Source organism: Panthera pardus, unplaced genomic scaffold, assembly GCF_024362965.1.
Source record: "Panthera pardus isolate Hobbes unplaced genomic scaffold, ASM2436296v1 HiC_scaffold_26, whole genome shotgun sequence".
NCBI classification, from domain to species: Eukaryota; Metazoa; Chordata; class Mammalia; order Carnivora; family Felidae; genus Panthera; species Panthera pardus.
The window spans coordinates 26223001-26236853 of NW_026526832.1; the positions used below are offsets into that span (position 1 = coordinate 26223001).

The 13853-nt window shown below is 41.9% G+C and overlaps 1 long non-coding RNA gene across 1 annotated transcript in view; it reads left to right on the forward strand.

Annotated features, from left to right (window-relative positions):
* LOC109268098 (uncharacterized) overlaps nt 1-13579 on the forward strand; it is a 58759-nt gene extending 45180 nt beyond the window's left edge. The window contains exon 3 of the long non-coding RNA XR_002080468.2: nt 13403-13579. This is a non-coding gene — a long non-coding RNA (uncharacterized LOC109268098). The remainder of the gene's footprint in view (nt 1-13402) is intronic.
* Nucleotides 13580-13853: the final 274 nt, after the last annotated feature.

The window sequence follows — 13853 nt, forward strand, 5'->3', positions numbered from 1 at the left end:
TGAAAGAGAAAACCTATTTATCATAGCAATGGAAAATGAAATACTTTAGGAATAAATTTAGGAAGAAGTGTTCAAATCCTGTATGGGAAAAAAAAAACTATACTCATTCTTGAACGATACAAAAGTAGACTTGAATAAATGGAAAGGTACTGCTTGTTTTTGCTTGGACATCTCAACATCATCAAGATGTCAGTTCTGTATAAATTAATTTGTAAAATTGATTTAATCACAATAAGGCTTCCTTAGAACTGGACAAGGTGATTACCAAAGTTTGTGTGGAAAACTAGGCCTGTAGGAATAAGTAGGAAAGCACTGAAAAGAAAGGGTCATGAGAAGGGACTAGCCCTCCAGATAGCTAAACATATCCCAAAACCTGATACTTAAAACTGCAATAGTTAGGTGTGGAAATAGACAGAAAAACCTGTGGCAAGAATAGGAAGTCCAGAAACAAGTGAAACCAGGTATGATAATGGTGGTTCCCGGGATCACTGGGGCAAAGATAAGCTTTTTATATCATTATGTTGGGGGAAACTGGACAGTCATTTGTAAAAAGATAAAACTAGATCCATTTCTTACAATATACACAGGAGCAAGTTCCAAAAGAATAAAAAATGTAAGTGTAAATAAAAAAGAAACTTTACAAGTATAGACAAAAAACATAGGTGGATTCCTCTATAACTTGGGTGTAGGGTTTCTATGAGGTTCTTTTGTTTCTTCTGTTACTTTTGAGATTCCTGTTATCTGTTTTATGAAGCTTCTCATATGCCATATGTTTGGATTTAGTTTTTGTGACACAATCCATGAAACGTTTACTAGATCAGTTTGTTATATTTACATGTGTTAGTATAACTAATATTATATACATACATATACATATTTTGTCTTAATTCTGTCATCTTATGTTTTTAGTTTTTAATGCTTCCTTGAAATCCATTACCTAAGCTGACTGTGGCATAAATTCAGTTCTGTTTTTCTTTGCAAATAGTGTGACTGTCAATCAATAGACTCAGTAGTTCCTTAATCCCTTGAATGTTTTCTTTATTAGGACTTCAGTATATATTGGGTTTTTTTGTTTTGTTTTGTGGGTTTTTTTAATTTTTTAAATGTTTTTTAATGTTTATTTAAAAAAATTTTTTTTAACGTTTATTTACTATTGAGAGACAGAAAGAGAGCGTGAGCAGGGGAGGGGTAGAAAGAGGAGGAGACACAGAATCTGATACAGACTCCAGGCTCTGAGCTGTCAGCACAGAGCCCGATGTGGGGATCAAACCCATGGGCCATGAGATCATGACCTGAGCCCAAGTCAGACGCTTAACCGACTGAGCCATCCAGGTGCCCCAGTGTATATTGTTTTACTTACAGTATTCTCCATTTCAGAGACTCCAGTCACCCTTAGTTTAGGTTGCATCTCCCCTTTTCTGATTGCTTTAAGTTGTAATATTCTCTCCCTCCATATTCTCTGGGATTATTTTAAATTCTTCCTACATATCAGAAATTCACTTTGAAGTAGTCACCTCTGTCACGACATATTTCTTTTTTTTTTAAGTTTATTTATTTATTTTGATGGTGGCATGTGGGGGGCAGAGAGAGAGAGAGGGAGAGAGGATCATGGGCAGGCTCCATGCTGTCAGCACAGAGCCTGATGTGGGCCTTGAACTCACAAACCATGAGATCATGCAACTGAGCCACCCAGGTGCCCCTGTTAACCTAATTAAATCTAATTAATTGTATTTTCTATGTCACAGAAATCAAAATAAATCCTATATCACAGGAAATACATATCACAGATATATATCTCTATATTTTTATCTACATATGTGTCTATATATCTTTGATATAGAAAATATAATTAATTAGTGTTAAGTGGTGTTTGGTCGTTGGTTTGTTTTCTTGACTCTAAAAACTCCCTTTTCATTTTATTTTTGTTTGAACATCTATCTCATCTCTGAAGTCATCTGGATTAGATCCTTCGTCTGTCTTTGGCATGTGGTGCCCCTTTGTCTCTCATATTATCATCAACCTCATCATCTTCTCTTTTCGTAACATATTTTCAAGCTCTCCCTGGCCTTTTTCATGCCTAAGGGGAGCAGCTCTGTCTAGCATTCTTTTCTTTGTATTGATACAATGTGGGTAAATTCTTTTTTTTTTTTTTTTTTTTAGTGTTTTTTTAGTTTTGAGACAGAGACAGAGCATGAATGGGGGAGGGGCAGAGAGAGAGGGAGACACAGAATCCCAAGCAGGGTCCAGGCTCTAAGCTGTCAGCACAGAGCCCAATACAGGGCTCGAATTCATCAACAGCGAGATCATGACCTGAGGGAAGTTGGACACTCAGCTGACTGAGCCACCCAGGTGCCCCTAATGTGGGTAAATTCTTTTCAAGTCCTGTCTGAGAATTGTCTTTCCCTCGAAAGGTGAAGTTCAGATGGGTTTTTCTGTAACCTAAAGACCAGAGAAGGGAGAAGAGGGGTCAGCAGTTTGAGAAAACCCTCAGCCAGCATTACGTGTGGCCTTGGTTTGCAGTTGGATTCTATCCTGTCACCTTGGGTTTTGTGAAGCCATGTTTCCCACCAAATCCCACAGATAATTTTGTATAGAAACAGCCTCACGGCATTGTTTTATCCATTAAGCTTCTCAGTCAGTGATCCTTGTAAAGGGTGGAAACAGGGAATTATTACTTCTATCCAAAAGACAAACAGAAAACTGAAAGATCAGAAACAAGGATTTGTTAATGGATGTCATTAAAATGTCACATTATGCCAAATGTTTTCACTGTTAAGTTTGATATTAGTAAAAAGAAAAAAGAAAAGAAAAGAAAAGAAAAGAAAAGAAAAGAAAAGAAAAGAAAAGAAAGTTCACTATACTTGAAGGGAACTGCACGCTCAACTTTCTCATTTTGTAAGGATTCTTGAGCTTGCATGATAATTATGAATCAGTCATTACAATTTTTAAATGGAATAAAGTACTTGAAACAAAAATAGTTCTAAAAGCAAAAAGGTGAAAGAATTTCCCAAAAGAATGTATGGGCAAAATTTGTGTTTAATGGGGGATGCGGGTGAATTTTAGCACGTTTGTTATCCTGGAGGGGAGATTCCAAAGATAAGAGTGTCTCTGAGCTGCAGGCATCATAAATGTCCCACCCAGTATTCTTGGGTTGCAGGTACTTTCTCTGTTCGGTCAAAAGACCCTGGATCCTCTGCTTCAGTCAGGAAGTTACGTGGTGTCATTCCCTTACCCAGCTTCTCCTTTCTGATGCCAGCAGCCATTTCTACATTGTCCCAAGCAAGCCAGGGAAAAGAAATGGCAAATATGTTGTACTTAGGGTGGCCCTGAATCTTTTGAAAGCCTGTCCTGTAGTTTTAACACATTATGGGTCCTGTCTCCCTGTGGGAACTAGGACTTAATTGTGTTTGTTTGTTTGTTTGCTTGCTTATTATTTATTTATTTATTTTTGAGAGAGAAAGAGAGAGAATGGGAGCATGAACAGGGGCATGTGGGGGCACAGAGAGAAGGAGACAGAATCGGAGCAGGCTCCAGGCTCTGAGCTGTCAGCACAGCTCAAACTCAGGAACCATGAGATCATGACCTGAGCCAAAGTCAGAGGCTTAACCAACTGAGCCACCCAGGTTCCCCAGGAATTAATTGTTTTAATCTTTAAGCAGCCAAGGCAATGTAATATGACTCCAGTGCCTGCCATTTATAGGCACCACCCCAGGCAGCAAGAATTGAAGAAGGACCTCGGAGTGAAATCTGTGCTTTTGCCACACTTTTTGCATGCTGGGGAAGAGGACACTCCACGTGGGCTCTCTTTTCCTGTTCTGGCAGGATAGCGGAGCGTGGTGCCTGGGGCTTCCAGAGGCAGAGGTGGCAGGGGTCCTGGTGACAGCACCTGTGGTGCAGGGCCCGCGGGGGAGGGGGGGGATGTCCCCTAGCACCTGCACGTGGAGATAAGGAGACCCCACTTTCAAGCGGTTCAGCAATGTGCACGGGTGTTGTTCTAGACTGCCTGGCAGCCAGTCTCATTCTGCGGCTGGCTTCCCTACAGCTGCTGTGGGTTTCCTTTAGGAAAAAAACTTCCTCCTTAAACGGGCTCAGAGACTGGCTGCACTCAGATTTGGGCGCCTGCGATAAGGGTCCATCATGTGAGGAGGACCAGGTCCTCCTGGTTCTCAGCGTGCTGCCTTCCCTACCTGCTGCAGCCTATTTCTCTTCCCTTTGTATTTTCTCCGGTTGCCATTACTCTTCATTGCTCTAGACAATTGGCTTAGGCTAGGGCTGTCAGATTTACAAAATAAAAATACAGGCTGCACCACAGATCGTGTGACTCGATTACAGGAAATGTCCAGGTGGACGAGTGATTACAGAATGTAGATTCCTGTTTGCCTAAGGCTGAGGGTGAGCATGTGAATGGGTCCTCGCTTACCTTCCAGCGATGAAAATGTTCTAAACAGAAGTTGTGGTGATCGTTGCACAGCTCTGCAAATATATTAGAAACTATTAAATAGTATACTTTAACTGGGTGAATTCTTGTATATGAATTATTACTCAATAAAGACATCAAAAAATTAAGAACCTAGTTAAATGGGAGTTTCAGAGAAACAAGAAATAATTTTTAGTACATCCCATATAATATTTGGACTACACTAAAAATTATTTCTTGTTTCTCTGAAACTCCCATTTAATTAGGTGTCCTGTATTTTCTCTGGAAAACCTACTCTAGATAGATATTTAGGTGTCCTTGCCTTCCTATCCCACTTCACTTCAAGTAAGGATTACCAGAATGCAAGCCCCAGAACCTGTTTTATTTATTATTATTTTTTTTAAATTCGGGCTTTTAGCTGCACCAAACAAAATCATGTGGACTCTGGAAACTTGTGTCTTATTATTTCAGTGGCCACCAGTCTCTCCTTTCTATGGCTGTTGTTTTAATTCCCTGAGGATCTGGTTTAACCATACTCATGGGGTTTTTTTTGCACAACCTCTTTCCACTTTCCTCAGTATTAGTGTTTGTAGGGCTGAAAAAATCCCCAAGCTCTTTATCTAATGTATCTCTTATATATCACTAATATAACTGATTGGAGGAATGTGGTTTTGTTCACTGGTCTGATTGATCTCCCTAGCACTTTTATCTAAACTACACAGTCTTGTGTAGTTTGCTGGCATAGTTCATAATCGTGGGCCTTCTTTGCCAAAGGGCCACCCTCTGCCACATGGTGGAAGGTGAGCTGATTGCTTGCACCCTGCAGAAACTGACCCCCAAATAGAGAGATATCAACAATATTTTATCTTTCAAACTCACTAATCAGATAACTCACCTCTTGACGGTGGGAAGGGTTGAGTTCAGGACTGTGCAGAGGGCCCCCAGATTACTGTCATGAACATTGTTTCATGTGAAAACATAAAGCTAGTGAAATAGAGATTTTTCTTTTCTTTTTTTTTTAATGTTTATTTATTTTGAGAGAGAGAGAGAGCACGTGCCAGTAGAGGAGGGGCAAAGAGAGGAAGACACAGAACCCAAAGCAGGCTTCAGGCTCCGGGCTGTCAGCACAGAGCCTGACACACGGGTCGAACTCACAAACCACCAGATCATGACCTGAGCTGAAGTCGAACGCTCAACTGACTGAGCCACCCAGGCGCCCCAAGAAATAGAGATTTTCTTGGAATTATAGCGACAAAAGGGGCTAAAATAAATCCAGAGAAAGATATATACTAGGAGCCCATTTTTGTACATATGTGTAAATACATAAATCTTTGAAACTAGAGGAATTTCTGCTAGTTTGCCTTTTAGGGAAATTGGGGGAGGGTATGGCATTGCAGAATATTAGTTTTGAATTAAAAAAAAACAAGGATAGGGGAAACTTTTAATGATTTTTAATTTGAGAAGGTGTAAACGTGGGTTTCTTTTTAATGTTTTATGCAATAGATTCTTGTACAATGAAGTATCCTTTCCCAGCAGTGCCAAACATCCATGTTCTTGCTTCTCTTCCCGTTCCAGTTTGTGGCCTCAGAGGTGCTTACAGGTTAGTGTGGTATTTGCCATTGGCCTCAGTTGGTCCGTCTCTTAGGCATGCTGGGTGAAGAAACCATAGGGCTATCAGAAGATTTGGAAATCGATAGTCAATTCTCATACTGTCCGCATAAGCTTCGTCCTCTTTGGTGGTTACTGATAGATTGAAGCTTTTTCTAAGTTCCCAGTTCATGGACCCCACCTCACGCTTCTGTGGGCAGCCTCATTCCAGGTTACCCCTCTTGCCCCCTGCATGTGGGTTTCAGGAAGGAGGGATTCTCCCTTCCTCATGGTAGCAGGTGGGTTAACTCAACTTGACAAATGCCTTCTCTGTCGTGGAAACAAAGTACCGTCCATCCGATTTCATGAGTTGAGTCTTCTAGGGAAAGATCTACCAGGCAGATTGATCTGGGAAGCCCAGAAAGACTCCCTATGAGTACTGTTTAGGCTTCCAAATGGAAGCCTGTTGCCTTTTCCCTTCCTTTTTTTTTTATCCTAATTCAGAACAGTTGCAATTTATGTTCAGTTGGGAAAACAAAAAAGAATTCACTAAATGAGAGAACATGGGTGTGAGCATACTCATGTTGCTTCTGCGATGGATATACAGAAGACCTCTGAGACTGCAGACAAATCATAGCTCTGGGTCTCCATCTCCTCACCTATAAAACAAGGGGTTTGGTTAAATGGCGTTGAAGGGCCCTTCCAACTTGTAACATCTGCAAATTCCATGAAGCTGTATCTCTAGGGGCTTGGCCTCTGATACCTTAGCCCTTGGCAACTGCTCAGAGGGGCCTCGGTGTACTGTTGAGACAATATCGGGTGACATGCTGTCCCTATCTAGACCCCGCCATTGCTCTGACCAGCTTTGATGGTGTGCCCCAACTTAGAAGTTGTCCCACGCCTGAGCTCTGCTCAGCATTTTTTTTTACAAAGACTATTTGAGTGTTTCTGTTATACATCCTGGTTGCCATGCAAACTTGGCTCGCAGAAGCCTGAAACAAACCCCAAACACCTCCTTACATACTTGCTTTATGACATTTTATTTGAATGCCAATATAACAAGTTTATAGTAAATGGAGGATATGGCAGGAGACTAAAATAACACCATAGTCTTTGAACGCTCTAATCTGAGCTTAATAATTTTAAGATTTTTAGACATTTGTAACTCAACCTATGGGCATAATCTAGTAGTAATGGTACTTGGGTAAAGATGTTATGCATGGAGCTCAAAAAGATTGTACTGGATCAAATAACACAGTGGTTCCAAAGGAAACTAAATCTTTTTAAAACCCTCAAACATCAGTTTAAACTGTTAAGTTTAATTTTATTTTAAATTCATGTTAAAGTAATTGCATCAAGCTGGGATTAGGTACCGTCTCTGACTCTCCTCTACCGAGTTAACCATTTCACGCATTAGAAATACACATAAGTTATTTGAAAGGGGAGGAGATGCAAAGTAGGCTGGAGGCTTCTGTTGACTTCGGTGTTGCATAAGCGATACCCCCAGGTGCTTCCCCAGCGTGGGACATCAGTCACCTATTTCTCCGTCTGTTGGAAAACAGAGCGTGCATCAGAGTGAATCGCTGAGTGGGGAGACCGCAAAACAGTTCTCAAGTCCTTGGACAAAGGGACATTTTAGCCAGTACCTTGCTCATTGTGAGTGTTCAAAGTTGGTTTGATGATGTTCTTCAGGCAATAATTCTTTGAGGGTGTGGCCTGATAGAGTAGAGAGAGCACTGGGCCGGGAGTCACCCAGACCAGGCTTGCAGGGCCTGCTCAGCCAGTCTCTAACATCCTAACTCTAGAAAGTATCTCTCTCTTAGTTTTAGTATTCCAAACCATAAAATTCGGGTGTTAATAAAATCTCAAGGGTCCTGTCAAAACCTGATGTTCTGAGCTTTTCCATTAAGCAAAACCCTTTGGAGGTGAGCGAGCCGCAGGGCAGCCATCCACAGGGAGCCTTGTAGAGTGGCTATTTCCCTTACTCCTTTTTGTTTTCCTGTGCCACCAGCTCGGCCACATCAGGGAGTGGCCAGGAAGTGCCCAAGTGCTCTGACTTGGGCAGTCTCTGGCTGCTGTGGGGCCAGTATCCATGCCATTAGGTGGGAAAAACAGGGAAACAATGAAGGCCTATAATTCGGCTTTTTCTTGACAAACAGTCCTCCAGCTTCCCATCTTAGAGGCAGGCACAGCACCCATAGGAAGGGCTAGGAGGCTAAGAGGAGGAGCTGCTGCTGAGTTCGTTAGAGCCCGTGAGAGCAGACCAGCAAGAAGAGGGCATATGCAGGCTACCCTCAGGTGGGACTCACCAAGGCCCGCTCTGAGCGGACAGAGTGCAGCCAACAGAGAGTGAGGCCAGGAATGCAGGAGAGCAAATCAGGGCTGATGTCGAGGAATAGCCCAAGTCAGAAGAGAAGGGTACTTCCTGACCTGGGCCATTTGGGACCAGAATCCCATTCTTTCCCATGCATCTACTTCTGTTGGTCCCATGGCACAATATAGACATGAGGGAGCTCACAGAAGGGGGTCAGAACATGATGTTTATGCCGCAGGATCCCAAGTTCTAAGTGTCTACCTGTGCTGGACAGAGATCATTCCTTGGTAGCCAAGAAGAATTTCCACATAATTTCCTTTAGTGCTTATAAGCAGTGAATCACAGGAACTTACCCCCGAAATGCAGAGCACAGTGTATACACTGTATGTTAGCCAATTTGACAATAAATTGTATAAATAAATAAATAAATAAATAAATAAATAAATAAATAAAAAAAATAAATAAAATAAAATAAAATTTTAGTGCCTACATGTGATCTTGGAGGCACTTAGCCACTCTGAGACTTCTGCATCACATAGAATCCAAAATATTTGATCTTCTTTTTTAAACACAAACATAAGGATTTGAATTGGTAACTTTTTTCATTCTGTGGCCCTCAACTTAATTTTCCCAAATAACTTTTCTTCCGCTAAACATTGAGCAGAGTCACCTCTAGTGTGGCTTCAATATTTTATTTTTTTGGATTTATAAAATCTGGAAGAAATGGGATAGAAGTCTGATCTCAATTTCCTTGTTATGAATGGGGATTTTAATATATAAATGCATCAACAACAAGATTTAAAAATTTTTAAGATATGATATTTCAACAAATGATATTTCAAACAAATATTTCAACATGAAATATGATATTTCATGTATCTATATAACTAAAGCTTTTTTGACAGGAAAAACATAAAATTATTAACATAGGGTTTGTTTAGATTTTTGTAACCAAGTGTAATCACCTATTTAAGTTAAACTCTTATTCCTTTGTTAAAATAGTTAATACTTATCCCACATATTATGTATTTGGATTTCTTTTGTGTGTGTGTGGACTCCGTTCTAAATTTAAACATAACTTGGGGCACCTGGGTGGCTCGATCAGTTAAGCGTCTGACTTAGGCTCAGGTCATGATCTCGCGGTCTGTGAGTTCGAGCCCCGCGTCGGGCTCTGTGCTGACAGCTCAGAGCCTGGAGCCTGCGTCCAATTCTGTGTCTCCCCCTCTCTGCCCCTCCCTCACTCATGCTCTGTCCCTCTCTGTCTCTCAATAATAAATGAACATTAAAATTTTTTTTTTAATTTAAACATAACTATTCAACTTTTTACTGATAATAATAAGATATGATTTAGTAATACTGATAATATTGATAGAGTACATTTAAAAACTTTTTTTAATGTTTATTTATTTATGAGACAGAATGAGTAGGAGAGGGGCAGAGAGAGGGACAGAAGTGGGCTCTGAGCTGACAGCAGCAAGCCCAATGCGGGGCTCAAACTCACGAACTGCCAGATCATGACCTGAGCCGAAGTTGGATGCTTAATTGATTAAGCCATCCAGGTGCCTCATATGCTTGGATTTCTTATGAGCTTGTTTGAATTTCTCCTCACAGTGTAGGGATCCAGGCTTAGATAACAGTGCTTTGTATTCCCTATAATGAGACACAAGACCACACTTAAACAAAGAATGATTATTTTTGCAATGGACTTGTAGATTTGATTAATTTTATTCCTTACTGTAGAAATTAGCTGTTTTAGGGTCTTTACATATTTTATACATCCTCTATAGAATATAATTCTAGACTGTTCTAGAAGAAGGAGACTATTCCTCCTTAAAAAGCACAACAAATGTTTCAGGGAACAATGCCACCTGACACCTTGGCACTTTGTAAATTAAACAGCTGTTAGTAAGGTCAGCTTTGGGTGCCTGGTGTGTGTCTGGGGGGAAGGGGAAAGTCCTCCGCCCTCAGAGAACTTTAAGTCCAATTAGGAAAATAAGAAGAAATCAAGAAACAGTTAAAAGTATGTTTGGGCTACGTAACATCCCCAGAAGTAAACCATGCCCCTGCAAAAGGGTGAAGGGGGATAACACTTATTTCTCCAGGCCCTAAAAGGCCAGCTTTGCAACTTCCCTCATTTTCTTCCAACTATTAACATTTTCCAGGAAATAAGACAAATTAAGCAGGAAGTTATGATGGTTAATTTTATGTGTCAACTTGACTGGCCACAGGGTGCCCAGATATTTGGTCAAACATTATTGTGGGTATATCTGTGAGGATGTTTCTGAATGAGATTAAAATTTGAATTCTTAGGCTAGGTAAAGCAGATTGCCCTGCCCAATGTGGGTGGGTCTCAGCTGGTCAGTTGAAGAGCTGAACAGAACAGAAAGGTTGAGTAAAAGGAACCCCTCCCCCCCCCCCCCCCCCCCCCCCCCGCCTCCTGCCTGACTAAGCTGGGACACTGGGTGGGCTTCTCCAGCCTTTGGACTTGAGCTGAAACACTGGCTCTTCTTGAGTCTGCAGCTTGCCAGCTTTCAGGTCGGAATGTAGACCATCTGTGTGTTGCCCTGGTTCTCTGGCCTTTGGCCTCAGACTGAAACTAAACATCAGCTCCTGGGTCTCCAGCTCACCAACTACAGATCTTGGGACTTCTCAGCCTCCATAATCATACGAGCCAATTCCTTATCCTGAAACTACATATACACAAACCTACATATGCATAATACATACATGTATTTATGTATATGTGTGCGTATCTTCTATTGGTTCTTTGCCTCTGCAGAACCCTAACACAGGGGTCTTATCCTTTAGTTTATCAATATACAAAGCACATTTTAGGCAGCTGCCCAAAGAGAAAGAAAATTAGAGGGACAGAAGAATATCTCTCATTGCAATTAGGCAACCAATTCCAGTGTGGACCGAGCCTTTCCAGTTTTTCCAGCTTTTCCAGCCTTCCCAGCTCTGTCTGATAGTTCCCTCATTCTTCCCTAAGCCCTTGCTGTCTCCAATTGTCATTGTGTAAAGAATGTGACCATTCCTGGGGGCTTGGGTCAGCTGCCATCTGCAGCCTCACCAAGTGCTGTTCGGACCTCCCTCGTTTTCTCCACCACGTGAAAGCGGCTGGAGGCTCTGCAATGAAGTCCTCTGCCTGACTTTGAAAAGCACCGCTCCTGTTTCTCCCACCCCTTTGAGGCCGCGTATGTCCCATTCTAGTGCAGGCCTCCCCTTACATTCCCTACCTCGCTTTCCCAAAACCTTATTGAAGGGCAGTGTTGTGGGGGTGCACACACCACCAAGTTCTCCTGGCCTCCCAACACCCTAGCAGACTCTCGTCTTCACCGACAAATCCTCCCAGCTGACAGCATCCTTCCTGGGGACCTTGGGTTCCTCAGGCCCTTAAAAGCTCACTTCTGGGGTTAGGGAGCCAGTGGCTCTCAGACAGTGGGACACAGCATCCAGGAGAGACACATTACATGCCGCAGGCACTGAGTTTGCACAGCAAGCCAGAAGTACTAGGATTTATGGAGAAACTGTCAGTTACAGAAGAGATGAGTCCCACCAGTTCAAAGAACTTACTTGGTCAACCGGGGTAAATCTAGGTTTGGAAAAGCCTGAAGCTTGTCTGATTTGGGAAGCCCTCTTAAAAAAAAAGAAAAAGAAAAAGAATTCAAAATTACAAAAACAAAATTAGATATGAAAGTGATATTTATTTGGAATAAGAAAAAAGAAACAAAAATTACATGTTTTTGAAAAACTGACAAATACCAGGGCGCCTGGGTGGCTCAGTTGGTTAAGCATCCGACTTCGGTTCAGGTCACGATCTCACCATTTGAGTTCAAGCCTTGCATCAGGCTCTGAGCCTGGAGCCTGCGTCAGAGTCTATGTCTTCCTCTCTCTCCTCCCCTCCCCCGCTTATGCTCTGTTTCCCTCTCAAAAATAAAGAAACCTTTAAAAAATTATAAAAAAAAACCTGACAAATACAACATGGATCACAAAATCCAGAAAAATAACAATTTTTAATAATTGCCTGATACATCTGCATAGTGGATTATCCCAACATTTTTGGCTACGTACTCTTTGATGACTTTTTCATATAAGAAAAATTTTGATAGAGAATAAAAAGATAACATAGTCTTTCTTCTAACATGATGGACCAAAATTTACTTTATACCATTTACAGTTTAGGCAACTTTATTTTAGTTTTATAGCTTGCTATTGGTAATACTGTAAATTTTTAAGGTTTAAGAAAACCTCCGTCAGTGTGTCTCCTATAAGAGTTAAAAGTTGAAAAAAAAGTTCCCACAGACTAGCTTCTAGCTCCAATTATGTGGTTTGGTTTGTTTGTTTGCACTATCTCCATCTTTCGGGCGGGGGCCCCTTTGGACTCACGCATATCCTGTTAGCACCTCTCGTCTTCACCTTCATGGTACAGTAGCTGGTCATTCGGCAAAGTGGGCATAGGAAGCCACCCGTCCGTGAGGGGAAGTGGCTGATAGAAAGTAAAAATGGAAAGAAACAGCAATCTTAACTAATCTCGCTTAAATATCTTGCTTTTCAAAAATATACAAAAACATGTGATGAGATTGTATATTGCTCGACTCCTGCCAAGACTGTGGAAAAGCCCTGGACAAACGAGGGGCCTGATGCTTCATATTCGCCAGCTTCACGGCAAGTCTCTCTCTGGACAGTCCAGCGAGTGGTGGCCTCAGACCCTGCTCTCGGGCTTCTTAGTAGTTATTCCTTATTTGCAGTCTGCTTTCCTGAGTCAGATGTCACCTTGTCCAGGAAGACCCTCCTTGAATGCCCAAGACCAAGCTAGGTGCCCACCCTGTGTCCTCCAATAACACCTTGTGCAATAGCACCTCTTTTGTAATACCCGCCATGCTGCTTTGCCACGGCTGTCTGTCTCCCCCAGTCGACTAGAAACTTTAGTAAGGACAAGGATTATGCCTTCCTCACCACCATGTCTCTGGTGCCTTCCAGTGTCTGGTACTCAGTGAAATTTGTGAGCTATACACTGAATGAATGAAAGAATCAACGGTTTCCCTTGTTGTCCACCATACCAATGACCCATCTTTTGTTTTCAGGCCCCTTTGGGGAATACTATGGCAGTGACTACTCATTCAACTCAAAGTTGACCTCCATCTCTGGAATTCATTCTTCCCAAATTTGTTTGACCCTTTGCAACCAGCCCCTGCCTCCTGCTGTCACCCCCTTCCTGTAGGCAGCCGGGGTCCATGAAATAAAAATATCTACCGCCCTTCCCTTCTGATGCCATGTTTTGCTCTCGTGCACTCTGTATTCTGCACACTATTTTCACGTATGTGTCATAAAGATCCTTCCTGTAAATTTGGCAATGTAGCATGGCACGGGTATTTTGTTCTGTATCACAGAAGAAAAGAAGCAGGAGGAGGAGGAAGAGAAGGAAGGGGAGAAGGAGAAGGATGAGGCAAAGAAAACAAGGGAGGACAAAGACGAAGGAAAAGTAGGAGGAGCAGGAGGAAGAAAGGATCAGGGGAGGAGGAAAGGAAGAGAGAA